Raw genomic sequence first — 15,436 nt, forward strand, 5'->3', positions numbered from 1 at the left:
CGTCAGCACAAACACACGCAGCAAAAGCTACCCGAGAATTGGTGTCTGCACAAGCATTCGCAGTAGAACAGCGTGACCTTTGGATGAACAGCAGCCTGACGCGTCCACGCCATGGTACTTTTTATGGTAATAGTTGGGTTTGATACTGTAGACAACAAAGTCTAAGGAAGGCTCAGGGCGGCCACAAACTTAGAAGGGAGAGCGGCAGAGTTAACGATGCAGTGGTAAGGTCGCAAATCCTCTAATTTAGTTTTTTTTTTTTTGCTCGGTGCGTTCATGCGTTTTTGTCGGCATTAGTTTATTTTCCTCTAGTTTATGTCGGTTGCGTCTACTTCCAAATTAAAAAGCAAAATGCATGGTTTATAGGAAAGATCAATAACAAATCAACACCGCAATCAAACACCTGCGATGAAAAAGGAGACGCTAGAACGAAAACGAATACACAAGGAGAAGCGATGAACACAACAGAAGACACAATTTCAGCACCTTGCATTTTCTTCTACGGAACTGAAGAGCGCAAACAGTAGACAATCCACAGAGAAGAAAGGACAGGCCCTGTCCTGGCTTCTCTGTGGATTTTCCACTGTCTGCGCTCTTCCTTAATACCACTTCTTGGGCTACTTGGTGCATACTTGAATTGGTGAAAACCCAACAGGCATGGCGTGAGTGTTGTTTTTTCGGCTCCGATGAAGTTGTGAAAGTTGTGCCCCCGAATATGTAACTCAAGAAAAGGGGGTGGCCAGATAGAGCATGACTCTCCGTTTACGAAGCGTTCTATTAGAGTGGTATGGGGGGGGGGGGGGGGGGTGCTCTTCCTTTAACGCGTGGAAAGCTTTATGCTCGCCAAACTGGCCGATGCAGCAACAAGCGTTTGGGGGACCAAGCACGAAATTTATCATACTTAAAAGATACGTACGCACATTTAGTTGCGCACGTAATCAATTGCAACGGATGCGCGGCGCGGTTGAATCAGACGAAGATTCTTGGAGAGAGTGAGAATAAAAATACACGTGTTAGTTTGGTGGCTTTTCACATTAAGAAGTTTGACAGCAGGTTTATCAGCACACCCTCATTATCTCTTCTTGACTCCGAATTTAGGTTTTTATATGCTGTTATCCATTAACCGGTTTCTTTTGGCTGGTTCCTTGCGTTCTCGATGGTCGTTTCTTGTTTCCATATCCTTCATCCCACCCTTTCTCCCCTTGAAACTTCACCTATGTAAGCTCCCTTGTGGTTTTCAATAAAATTTAGTTCTGAGTAGCGCCTGTGCCTCGTCTTCCTTCTGTGGTGTGTTTCGTTCGGCGCAGTTTTTCACCATCTCAAGATTGCGCATTTCAGTTCCGCAAAAAATTATGAACCAGCTAGGCCCACCCGAAATTTTATTAATAGTTCTTGCACTTATCTGCCAGGAGAAAGCGGTCGGAGAGATTGCCACAGTGCCACACTTCGCGGATTCCCTAATCCGCGAAGTGTGGCACTGGAAGTCCAGGCTTATGGGTTTCGCAGCAGGAACATTTTCTGAAACACAGCAGTTGGTGCGCCGAGGCGAGGCAAGAAGATTGCCTTACCACAGAAAGCCGCTTTGGGCCTGACCACTTCGTCTGCATTGGAAACGCTGGCCCAGGGGAGAGAACGCAGCTTACGCGGGCTGGTTAAGTTGGATCAGCTACAATGTGCTCGTTGCCTGGCGGTGCTTGAGTCTTGGATAAGATCAGGCACTCTGTCTTCTAAACGCTCTTTATGAGTGGAACTCAGTTGTTTTGTCGGCAAGCTCGTGAGAGGCCATGCAGTTCACTTTTGTGTCAGGACTTCAGGGCCTTGCAGCAAATCTCAGCACTGAGAACATTTCGGCAAACGAGCGCTTGGTCTCTTTGTTCAGATCTCTCCAGTTTCAATACCGACGAAAGGCCAGCGATCAACGCCCTAGAATGGCAACTAACTTTGTAATCTTGCAGCTGCATCCCAGCAACCGCACGCCGGCGGCCGGAATTATTACATTGCGTTTATTGCATAAAACATCTTGTAATTCTTTGTTTATATACTCTCAGTGTCGCCGAGGAGCGGCTTTTTTTTTTGACAATCAAGATGCTCCGAGATATAGCTCGAACGATCTATGCCACTCGCGTCTGCTTCCAGAATGTTCTACGCTGTGCTGGTCACCTGTTTTACAAGATATTTCTGCGCTGACATTAAATTGCGCATCGAAGAGTGCAACGAGTATTCGTACTTCGATGACTGAAGAGTGCGCTTGCTGGTATAGCCGCCGCCGCCGAATGTTTTAGTTCTTTTGCAGGCGCAAGTCAGCACGAGAGTTCGATCAGTACAACGCCAGTCTTCTTGTGTGTTGCTTTCGGCATTCTCGCTAGCAAGTTACATCTCGCGGAGGTGATGCCCTTATTCTTTGGAAGGAAATGGGAGAGGCCTTTGACCTGCAGGGGCTATAGTCCAGCTGATGATGATGACCATTCAATAATATGCATTGCAGGGCTAGTTAGTTCATGCTCGTAAACTTTCATAAGTTCAACAGAGACGACACAACTTTAGTCGTCCTCGTTTTCTTTCGTGTCTTATGTCGTCTGTGGTGCACGTATATCAACTACTTACCCTTCAAGCCGAGGCACCTGTCCTGTTCCTCGCGCCCTGGGTAACCAGCATAAAGGAAACCAAGCCATCCGCTTACTTCAAGGGCTCCAACTCGTACACGGTCTGCTGCCGGACCCCGTTCCAGCCGGCAAGAAGCCCTCAATATCGACAGTGGCCCAGTTTACGATGCCAATTGTAATCGAGCAGCCATGTTCCATTTCAACGGTACCCTGGGACAAGCTAAAGAGGACTGGGTAGACAAGTTCGAGCGAGTTGTTGCATTTAGTAATTGGAAGAACGCCCTGAGGTTCAAAAAAGTTTGTTTCTCTTGATGGGAAAGCTAGGATGTGGTATGAAAATCAGGAGTTGTCACTGACAACGTGGGAGGAATTAAGACACGACCTATAGAAACAGTTTGCGAGCGTGGAACGAAAGAAAGAGAGGAACTGCATCTTCGCTACAAAGCCCATCTTCCTAACGAGCCCTTCCTTGACAAAGTTGAGCAAAGGAAGCGGCTTTTCTGCGGTGTCAACCAAAATATGATCCAATAGGAAAAATATACAGAGTGAGCGCGGTGGAGTACTTTCAGCTCTTTCACCTCTACATACGCAGCATCGTCATCAATCACCGGTGTTCGGAAGATCACGCACAGAGTTCCAGACTCGGGCTGGAATAAAGATGTTTGTTGTAACGGTGTCTCACAATATGCTTATTGCTAGGCATGAACCAGTAGCGTTTTTCGGCCTGGTCGGAAAATCATCCGAAAACAATGGCCAAATTTGAAAACCAAGATACTTTGTTGGGCGAGTTGGTAAACATCCATATAAACAGCGCTAACCGGAACACACAAAACAAGATAAAAGGAAGCTATAGGACAAGCGCTTGTTCTGCAGCTTCCTTTTATTTTGTCTTGTTTCTTCCTGTTCGCGCTGTTTATAGTAACCAAATTTGAAAAATAAGCGCTCACCATGCAGAGCGCACCGGCATACAATCAACAATCTAAAACAGTGCACAAAAACCCCTACAACTATTCATCCGCGTGTAATGACATTTTGCGAGGTCTTATCCGCTATGTGTTCCCAGAAGAAATGCACCAGCTGCTACCAGCATTTCAAAACCCTGAAGTAGTGACGCCCGCGGAAGCCGTAAGTGAAGTCCGGCAGGTATTAGGCGTTCTTCAAGCGAGTGCTCTGACAGCTCCTGAGCAAGCAGCCAAACCAGTGAATTATTCTACAGCGTTTCGCCAATCTGCTTTCTGGGAAGATCATCCGAGTCCGCCGTGACGCGAATATGCTAACTCTGAACGGAAATGCGTGGACCACTCCTGTGAAGCCTACGAACGACCCTTGCAGGCCTAGGAATTGCGATGCTCGGAGAACTGCGAACAACCGCCCACTATGCTTCAACTGTGGCGAGGTTGGGTGCATCTTATTTCACTGCTCGTACAGACGCATCGGCCTTCGCGGTTAGTCCACGAACCCTGCCCAAGCGAACGACCAGAAAAAATTCACGACTTCCTGAGCACGAGAGATAATGCATTGTCAGGATGTCTTACCCGTTCCCCATCGCCATATTGCACACATCTCTTGTCGCCGAGCCACGCCTATGTGCGAAGGAGGCCCCCTGCCCCCACAGGGAAACCTAGAGAGCAACCTTTGGTGGGGAGGTTGCTACAAGGATAGCAAAAATTTGCTGGGGCTTAGCTTTAGTTAACCCCTGTACGTTGCGAAAGCAACAATAGCATGGCTACGCTATAGTTTAGCTATTAGTGTAGCCAAGTGTAGTGTCCGCAGTCAAGCAGTCTTTATGCCATAGGTGAATACACACCAATCACACACTTCCGAAGGGGTTATTTATGAATCGTGTATAAATTTCATGCGTAGCCGAGTCAAATTCCCTAACTCTTCTCGCATACTCTAAACGTCGTTGCTCTTCAAGGTCCCCCATTGACACAGTGAAACCAGCCTCCACAAGTGACGCTTCCCGTCTCTTTTTCAAAGGTACAGCTCGTTCTTGCGACGTCTCTCGTTATACTTTACTTGTCGAGCAGCACAACCAACACGCTCCTTTTCAAGCCGTCGTTCTTCTTCTGTTTCCTGAACGCGTCGTTACCGCGTAGTTGCATTCCTACGTTCTTGACTGCTGAGTAAATACGTCGACAAAGTCTTCACTGTTTAAAGCGTCCATTCTATTCCATTTGGAGTCGTCACCGGTTGAGGACGATTCAAGAGAAGCGCGACGCGCTCGTCTAGCTGCGTCTTGAGCGTGCCGTCGAGCGAGACGCTGACTCCGTTCTTTCTGTCTCTGTAGCCCGCAGTCGTTTCCTGGCTTCATCGAGACGGCGTGACTTTTCTTTCTGTTTATCAAGATGCATACCGAGTGCCTCAGCTGAGGAAGCGCGAACATTTAGATACTTATCATTTTCCTCCTCATCCTCTCAATTGCGAGAGAGGAGGTGACAGCAGCGCATCCACTCGGTAGCAACGCGGCTCCACCTGCAGCGCGCGGTGCCTACCGACCGCCGCCACCTGACGACTCGACGACTCGACTACAGCCCATCTCTCGCAGCTGGTATGACGTCACACTGACGTCATCATCTCATCCTCGGCGCGCCGTGCCTTCCGACCGCCACCACCCGGCGATTCGACTTGGTAGCCCATCTCACGCAGCTGGTATGACGTCACAGCCATTCGGGGTCATTAAAGGTCAATCGTGCCTACCGACGCTGGCTACGCGAAGGGCTGAAAATGGGGAGTAGTATTGCTTTCGCTATAAAAGAAAGACCTCACCGCTAACGACGAGTGCTGAAGCTCCAGCCACTACACAGCCGTTACATACGACGACAGCATCAGACACCAAGTGACCAGACTTCCAATAGACACCGCCACCTAGAGTAGTGACCGACCGTTCCTCCGGAAATGACAATAGATAGCAAGTCCCCCGTGCCCATCCTCTACCAGACGTCGCGAACCCCGCCATCTTTTCACGGCGACGTGTACAAAGATGCGGAAGACTGGCTGGAAACCTTCGAGCTGGAACCTTCCGCTACAACGGCCGGAGTGACGACCTTAAGCTCCATAACTTGTATTTTGCGCTCGAGGACTCCGCTAGGACATAGTACGAGAACTACGAGAACAACCTGTTCACCTGGGAGGCATTTAGCCAAATTCTCTTATCTACATTCTCCAACGAAGACCGCCGGGAGAAAGCTGAAGCTGCGCTTCACTCCCGTAACCAGCGGTCTAACGAAAGTGCCCGCATGAATGTGAAGGACATGACGCGCCTCTTAAAGCATGCTGACCCATCCGTGGCGAAGGAAACAAAGCTTTGCAACCTCATGCGTGGGGTCAAGCAGGAGCTTATCGCCGGTCTTGTGCACAGTAAACCACATACTGTTGCCGAATTCTTCACTGAACGACCACCATGGAGACGATGCTCCTGAAATGAGCCCGGCAATACAATCAGGATGTAAGCACGCTTGGGCCTGCTGTTTCTTCGATGCCGCTAGGGAGTGATGTGGCCGTTTTACAAGATCTAATCAGGTCGATCGTCAAGGAGGAACTTTAATAAAATTTCGGTTTTGGATAGTTTACCTTAAGTCAAGGAGGAATTACAAGCCGTCCAGCTGCCTCCCAGCGCGCCTTCTCTTACATCGCTGTCTGAAGTCGTCCGGGACGAGGTGCGCCTGGCAGCGCAGCAGCAACAACTCTCTGATGTTCATAGGCAGATTGAGGTCAGTCCTACCTATGCATCTATTCTATGCCGGGCGCCAGCACCAGGCTAAGACGTGAATACCGCGACTCAAGCAGTGCAGCAGTCTGGTTGTTCCCGTGTGCCTGCTTGACCAGTTTATCAGCGGCCACGGAAATGTGATGTGTGGCGTGCACTGGACCGGCGGCCCCTCTGCTACCACTGTGGTGAGGCGGGTCATCTTTACTGGGCCTGCACGTACCGTCGAGGGGGCTGCGTGATTTCGCGCCCGACGACCCTTGCCCAAGGAACGGCTAACGACCACTCGAAATTGAAGCTCATCTGTAGGCCCGTCAGACGCCTGGGAAATACGGTCGTATGGTTCTAGGTCATCATCTGCGCTGCGTTACAGTTCCCCAAGCCCTCGCCAAGATGCCAACTATCCTGAGCGGTCTTCTCCCAGTCCACGCCGGGAAAACTAATTCCAGCGGTTTTCGGAGGCAAGGCCGCTGCTGTCGGGAAAACTGAAGATCCTCCGCCGCCGATATACCGCAACGCTGATTTCTCACAGGGGCAGGGTAGCATCTGACGCACTACTTCTGATTTGTGTGTGACAACTGACGGAACTGACGCGATCGCTTTACTTGATACTGGTGCAGACTATTCAGTGATGAGCCACGCCCTAGACTAGGAATTTAGCTAAGTTTTGACGCAATGGTTGGGCCCTAGTATTCGCACGGCTGGTGGTCACCTCATTTGTACGGCCGGAAGGCGCACAGCCCCAGTCGGCTTCCGCGGTTTCGTCTATGTCGGTAAATTCGTCATCTTGCGCGAGTGTTCGAGAAATTGGATCCTGGGCCCCGACTTTTAGCAGGCAAACGGTGCTGTGATCGATCTACATGAGGCACGAGTCACATTGTCTACGAAGCAAGCCGTGGCGCACAGTAACACAGAAGACCCAGAAGTCGACGCTCCGCGTATTGTCGAAGACGACGTAATACTTCCACCACGGTCTATGTGCTGGTGTTAGTGAGGAACGGCTCGTTTCACGACTACGAAGGTACAGTCACCCTTCGCTGTTGCTTGAGACGAGAGTGGCTATTACGCGCGGTCTTGTCGAACTGAATGACGGCTGAGCGTCAGTTTTTCTGACGAATTTCGCAAATGAAATTCAGCACCTCGACAAGGAAACGGCCGTCGTCTTTTTCCACGACGTGGATGGGTGCCAAATCTGTGTCCCGTGGAAATGAATCTTCGCGACGATGCTGTATCACGCAACGCCCTTCAGAAGGTTAAAATCACCCTTGGGTTTTTATCTTATCAGAGGAACCTTTTGTCGTCGCTGCTACTTAATTTTAAAGATTGCTTCGCGACGAGCTCCAAGCTCGGACGCATGCCGGTAGCCTAGCATCGCATCGTCGCCGATTAGGCCATGCCACCAGTTTGTCAGCGTCCACACCGTGTTCGCCTATAGAGCGGGAGGCTATTAGAACGCAATTCGATGAAATGCTTGCGGACGATGTTATACAGCAGTCAATACATCCGTGGGCGTCGACGGTGGTCCTGGTGAAAAAAAAAAGACAACACGTTGCGATTGTGCGTTAATTACAGGAAACTAAATAATTTTACCAAAAAGGACGTATACCCACTACCCAGGATCGATGATGCGCTTGACCGACTCCAAGACGCCAGGTTCTTCTCTTCCTTAGATCTGAAAAGCGGATATTGGCAAATTGAGTTGGACGCTCGAGACCGCGAGAAAACGGCTTTCGTGACACCTGGCGGTCTATACGAATTTAAGGGGCTCCCGTTTGGACTTTGCTCCACTCCAGCCACATTTCAACGCATGATGGACACTGCTTTAGCTGGTCTGAAGTGGCAGTCGTGCCTTGTGTACCTGGACGACGTGGTAACATTTTCGCCCAGCTTTGAACAACACTTGCAGCCATTCCGCATTGTCTTTCAAGCTCTCCAGTCTGCACAACTAACTATCAAGCCAGAGAAATGCCATTTCGCCTTTGAAAAGCTCCGCTTCTTTGGACATGCTGTCAGCGTACAAGGTGTCCTCCCAGACCCCGACAAGACTTCCGCCGTCTCAGGTTTCCCACGCCCAACCGACAAGAAGGCCTTCCGACGTTTTTTGGGCCTTAGCTCGTATAACCACCGCTGTGTTAAAGATTTTTCTCGCTTTACTGAGCCATTGACAGTCTTGACTCGAGATAACACACCCTTCATATGGGTAAGTGCCCAAGACGGAGCCTTCGACGAACTCAGCCGCCGCCTTCAAAGTCCACCAATAATAGCTCATTTTGACGAGAATGCCGAGACTGATGCCAGCAATGTCGGCCTCGGAGCGATCCTGATACAGTGGCAGACGGCGCAGAACGAGTCATCGCTTACGCGAGCCGCACACGTTCTCGATCGGAAGGAAACTATTCGACGACAGAAAAACAGTGTCTTGCCGTCATCTGGGCTCTGAGTAAGTTCCGACCATACATCTACGGACGACCGTTTTGTGTTGTCAGCGATCATCACTCGCTATGCTGGCTAGCCAGCATTAAAGACCCTTCTGGCCGGTTGGCCAGATGGAGCCTCCGATTGCAGGAGTACGATGGGGCGGTCGTCTATAAATCGGGTCGGCAGCACCAAGACGCATATTGTTGATCACGAGCGCCCTTGGAACCGGTTACGCAAGACATCACCGAAGATTGCCCTATTCTTTGTGCCATTAGCGTCTCCCATATGGTGCAGCTTCAACAGACTGACTCTGAGTTTACGCCACTCATAAAGTATCTGGAGGGTCTTAATGCTAGTGTACCTGATATATTTCGCAGTGGACTACAGTCCTTCATTCTGCGGCGTGGAGTCCTCTACAAGCTCAACTTTGACACCAATAAGCAGACGTTTATGCTTGTTGTGCTATCCCAGTTACGCTCCGAAATCTTGAGCCCTTGTCATGATGAACCATCCGCCGTCCACTTGGGGGTCAGTCGCCCACTGGCAAAGATTTGGCTGTAATATTACTGTCCCAATTTACTACCATCAATGCGTAAATACGTAACAACAAGCCGCGATTGGCAATGGCACAACTCTCCTCCTCTGAAACCAGCCGGCTTTGTGCAGTCCATAGCACCCCGAATGACCAGTTTTCCACAAAGTGGCATATACCTCCTCGGCCTTTTTCCGAAGTCGTTCGCGGAAAAACAGTGGATTGTGGTCGCGACGGATTATTTGACACGATACGCTGAGACCACGTCACTTGCAAACGGTACTGCAGCTGAAGTCGCCAAACTCCTTGTCCACAACATAATCCGGCGTCAATGCGCTCCTGCAGCTATCATTACTGCCCGTGGAAATGCATATACGGCCCGCTTCAGTCTGGCTGTGCTCAAGCTCACGTACACCAGCCATACACGTACAATGGCCTACCACCCGCAGACACGCTTGGTGGAACGCCTCAACAGGATTTTGACCGACATGCTTCCCTTTTACGTTGATATAGAGCACAAAACATGGGACCAAATTCTTCCATACGCAACATTCGCGTATAATACCGCGCGGCAAGAAACGACGTGGTTCACTCCGTTCGAACTAGTCTTTGGTCGACAGGTTACCACCTCCCTGGATGCTATGCTACCCGTGGACCCCCTGACAGTGAGAGTGAACTTGATGTCGACGTCGTCACGTATGTTCAGCGCGCGGAAGAAGCGCGGCAACTGGCCAGACACCGCATTCACCGTCAGCAGCAGATCGATGCTGACCGCTACAACCTTGGACGCTGCTATATTACCTACAACCAAGGCGACTATGTGTGGGTCGTGACGCACGTTCGTCACCGCGAGCTGTCCGAAAAGTTACTTCGCCGTACTTCGGCCCTTACCTTGTTGTCCGCCGCCTCAGCGACGTAACGTACGAAGTTGCACCAGCCTCGCCATCTCGTTCATCGCACAACAGCAAGCGCAGCGACGTTGTGCTTGTGGTGCGAATGAAGCCGTACTACGAGCCATCCCTCGACTTACTTTCAGGCTGCATGTCTTCTATTCCGTGATGTCAGACTGTGGCGTAACTCTCGGACGCCTTTTCTCTGCACTTTTCTGTCTGACGGTGACACCGCATCGGGGCGATGCTCTAGTGCAGGGGGCAGTGACACGTGGATTAGAGGTAGATGAAGAAAGAGAGCGCAACGGTAGAAGTAGACGACGCTGAAGTGTATGTTTGTTTTTGGTGCCCACGTTCCCTTGTTCAGATCTCGGTGCCCTCGTTCAGCAGCTGCAGTTCCTTTTCAGTGTAACAACGGTTACAATATTAGGTAGGGATTTTCTCAGAAAGTATCGAGACAATCACTGATCTTCGATTGAAGCTCATCAGGCTTTCAACTGATAAAGCCATACTGCTGCGACCACGTTGAATCTCCACGTCCCTCAAGACATAGTGTTGATTTTTATAGCGCTGAAGAAAAAGTTCTTTTGAAGACATAATATACCGCCCCAATCAAGCGCCATTATCTGCATGGGTACCAGAGACATTGAAACAGCCGAACGAAAGATGCATAAAGCAGTTCTTCGAGCGAGGGCCCAGCATCGCAAGAGGCATCGAACTTCGGAAGGGACAAGCTGAATAGCTGGTGATTAATTTCGCCGAAGAATGCCGCCATCTCAACACGGGCGCGATGATCGCTTTCCTCGACTAGTTAGCAGACTTCCAAGAAGTATATGCGCTCCCCAGCGAACCCCCGAAAATCTACCTGACCAAGGGCGCCAGCCTACTTTTGATATCAATGCAGAGTTACTCTGGAGCAGGCAGGACCAGAATCGCAGTCTTCTTCATAGCTACAGGAAGTGCTTCTCGTCAGCATCGAAGGGAGCGACGAATACCATTTGCAAGGCGCCGCATAGTGACCGACAAACTCGCACGAGCTCTGCGTCAAAGCCCCTAGCGCGTATAACCTTGAGAACGCCAAGCCATCTGCAATCAGGGCGATAGAAATGCCTTGTGGCGATGACATACAACCGTCACAGAGCCCGTTGGGTCTATTACATGCCTAAGAGAAAAATGGCGAAAGCTTACGCTTCCTCTTCTATCATTTGCTTCATATCGGCGTTCGTTACTGTGCTATATGTAATTATGAGTGATTTACAGAAAATAAAAGGAGCAGTATTTGTCCCAATTTATCCGGCAAGTGTGAGCTCGGACTGTACACCATCGTTCCGGTCGCGCAAGAACACATCTACCAAAATATCGCGGAATATGCCAGATCTCGCGCACAAATATTGCGAACTCTCGTGCACGGGATTCCGGTCCATGAAGGTAGAAAGGTTTTCGCCTTAAAAATTTCAACGGTACGAATGTCTGCGCACTCTATACTGTGCTCTCGTGAGGCGGCGTCATGAGTTTGAGTCATCATCATCATCATCATCAGCCTGATTATACCCACTGCAGGGCGAAGGCCTCTCCCATATTTCTCCACTTAACCCGGTTCTGTGCTAGCTGCATCCACTTGACCCCTGCGAACTTCTTATTCTCATCCGCCCACCTAACTTTCTGCCGCCCCCTGCTACGCTTTCCTTCCCTTGGAATCCAGTTTGTTACCCTCAGCGACCGTCGGTTATCCTCTCTTCGCACTACATGTCCTGCCCATGTCCATTTATTCTTAATTTCTACTAGAATGTCGGTGACTTGAGTTATTTCTCTGACCCACTCTGCACGCTTCCTATCTCTTAATGTTACCCCTACCATTTTTCGTTCCATAGCCCTCTGGGTTGTTTTCAACTTAAGTAGAACTCTCTTTTGAGTCAGTAGCTTGTAATAGAGTATCTGTCAGCTATTGCACGACAATTGAAAATGTAGAGCGGAATTAAGTTCATATGCATCTTTGATGACATATACATGGGTCTCCGTCGTTTCAACAACTATGATTCTCTATATAGCTCTGTAAGAACCGAGGGAAACAGTTCTTGGTGGGGGATAAAATAAAACAAGTCTGCAACGTCAATTCAGAACATGCTGCTAATAGAACTGCTGTTTTTCAGAAAACATGTGACATTAAGACATCAAAACAGCAGTTCTATTGGCAGCATGTTTATTTCATTTCTTTAAGTACCCTCTGGGCCCAGCTAGGCATTACATAGGGAGAGGGGAGCATATAAAGAAAAATGGTTACATAAAATGCACATGGGTTTATGTCATGCATAAACATAATTACAGAAAAAACAATACTAAAGAAACACAGTGTGAGTTATAAAATTAGCTCAATATTGTACATTGCGGACATGGTAAAGTATGCCAAACGCCAAAACATATGTACAGGTGCGGACATAAGTAACCGGAGCGCGCTCTTCCGTTCAAATTAAAATCACACCTTCTGCACCGGAGATAAGAGAAAATATTTGTCCAAGTAAAAGGGCACTAGCGTCTACTACCGGTGCGCATATACCATTACTGTCAGGTTCAAATATGCCAAGCGTGAAAAATGCTAGAAGGAAATATAGAGTGCTCCGTTTTCTTTTAATAAATTGGTTCACAGGAAGGGAAAGGCGCAGTAACTGTCACACTTGCTCTGTGGACAACCGAACCGCGCCGTAAGGGAAGGGAGGAGGGTGGGAATGAAAGTGGAAAGAGAGAAAGAGGAGCCGTAGTGGAGGGCTACGGGGTAATTTCGACCACCTGGGGATCTTTAACGTGCGCTGACATCGCACAGCACACGACGCCTCTTCGTTTCGCCTCCATCGAAACGCAGCCGCCGAGGTCGGGTTCGAACCCGGGAACTCCGGCACAGTAGTCGGGCGTCTTACCACTGCACCACCCCGGCGGGGCTCCGTTTTCTTTTGTCCGCACCGGTACGCGTATTTGGGTTTGCTCGGTACGGTGGCTCCGCAAGGCACAAAGCAACAGAAGAGACGAAGAAAACGGGCTGTTCCGACTAGCATCTACCGCCCCCAGGAGCCGAGCAGCCTAGCAAAGGGCGTCACGTTGGACGCGGCACTAGCTTGAGAGAGCCTATAATACTATTACTACTACTACTAATTACTACTACTAAATAATAATAATAATAACACACAGTAATATTTCTCTGCTAATTATTAATATTATTATTATTATTATTATCATTAGTAGTAGTAGTAGTATAGAGGAAGACGCGTTTCACGAAGTTGGCACTGAATTGTCTAGTTAATGGCCGAATTAACTGGCTAAATATTATCTTCACAGTTTTAATTAATAATAATAATAATTGGTTCACAGGAAGGGAAAGGCGCAGTATCTGTCACATGTGTCTGTGGACACCTAAACTCCTCCGTAGCCCTCCGCTACGGCTCCTCTTTCTCTCTTCCTCCCTTGTGTCTGTGGACACCTTCATCCCTTGGTGTCCACAGACACAAGTGTGACAGATACTGCGCCTTTCCCTCCCTGTGAACCAATTAATATTATCATTAATAATTAAAACTGTGAAGATAATATTTAGCCAGTTAATTTGGCCGTTACCTACAGAATTCAGTGCCAACTTAGTGAAACGAGCCTTTTCCTCTATACTACTACTACTACTACTACTACTACTACTACTACTACTACTACTACTACTACTACTACTACTAATAATAATAATAATAATAATAATAATAATAATAATAATAATAATAATAATAATAATAGTAATAATAATAATAGTAGTGATAGTAGTAGTAGTAGTATAGGCTTTCTCAAGTGGTGGTAAAAATATTTTAATGAAAATGATTAGGAGGTTGTAGCGGCGGTTGGAGTCCTCAGTCCGGAACCCCATTGGCGTAGGCTGCTGTCCGCGCTCTTCCGATGAGTTCTTTTTGAACCCTTGCGTCCGAGCTGGTCAGAGCTGCCTCCCACCCCTCCTGCGTTGGCTGGTTATTAATAGTGACAGTCTGATTTCGCTGGCATGCCCACACCATATGGTATAGGTCCGCCTTCTCCCCGCAGAATTTGCATTGTGAGTCAAATGACTCTGGATCTATTGCGTGTAGTCTGCGTGGATTGTTAAAAGTGTTGGTCTGTAGCTTGCGGAGGTGTATCTCCTCCCCTTTGTCTAGTGTCTTTGCCGGTGGAGGGTAGACCCGGCGAGATAATCTTAAGTGCTGAAGTATTTCGGTGTAAGTTAGCAATGGGATAGGAGGTTCCACGAGATCCGTATTGGGTGCCCGGGGGAGAAATGCTCGGGCTGAGGCGTGTGCGCTCTCGTTCCCTGGGGTGCCCTGGTGACCTGGTACCCATACTAAGTGTTTATTCATGGGTTGGTAGCCACGGGTGTAACTATCTTGCAGGATTTTAGCTGCTAGCGGTGCAATCCTGCCCCTGAGGTAATTGCGATATGCTGTCTGTGAATCTGTAAGAATGTATTCTGAGGTAGTGTGTGTCGCAGCTAGGGCAATTGCCACTTCCTCCGCAGCCAGTGTGTCATGGCTGTGTAATATTAGTCCATCCACTGTTTTATCTTGGTGTACTACCGCAACGGCCGCCATTCCCTGTTCAGGACCCGCAGCATCGACATAGAACACGCCCTCGCGCCCGCCGTAGTGCCTTTTTATAGCTTCCGCTCGTGCTTGTCTTCTTGGCTGGTGAAAGTCGGGGTGCATATTCCTCGGTAATGGAGTTCCCTTGAATTGTCCTCTCCATGAGGCTGGGATGTCGCTTTTAGGGTCTAGCTGTTCGGGGCAATTGATGTTCAAATCGTTCAAGACTTGTCGGCCAGTCAGAGTCGTGGAGAGTCGTACCACCTGCGCCGTGAGGTGTGCCTCAATCAGCTCGTCTACCGTGTTGTGGACGCCCAGTCGTAAAAGCCGGTCCGTCGATGTCGTAAGAGGGAGGCCCAGGGCCTTCTTGTAGGCTGTTCTGATTATGACGTCGAGGTTCTTGATGTCAAACTTCTTGAGACGAAGGTAGGGTGCCGCATAGACGATGCGGCTTACGACGAAGGCCTGCACCAGTCGGAGAGTATCTTCTTCGCGCATCCCTGATTTCCGCGTCGTTATTCTGGCGATCATCCTGCCGACTTGCTCGCTCACGAGGCGGAGTTTCTGGATGGCGAGGTGGTTGTTGCCCTTGTTATTGATGCATAGACCCAGTATCTTAACGGTCTGAACTTCCTTTATGGGTGAGTTGTCAACGTGGATGTCGATCGTGGCCTGATTTTTGTGCTGGC

This window comes from Amblyomma maculatum, chromosome 5 (genome assembly GCF_055883805.1).
Source record: "Amblyomma maculatum isolate TAMU_Amacu chromosome 5, ASM5588380v1, whole genome shotgun sequence".
Classification (NCBI taxonomy): Eukaryota; Metazoa; Arthropoda; class Arachnida; order Ixodida; family Ixodidae; genus Amblyomma; species Amblyomma maculatum.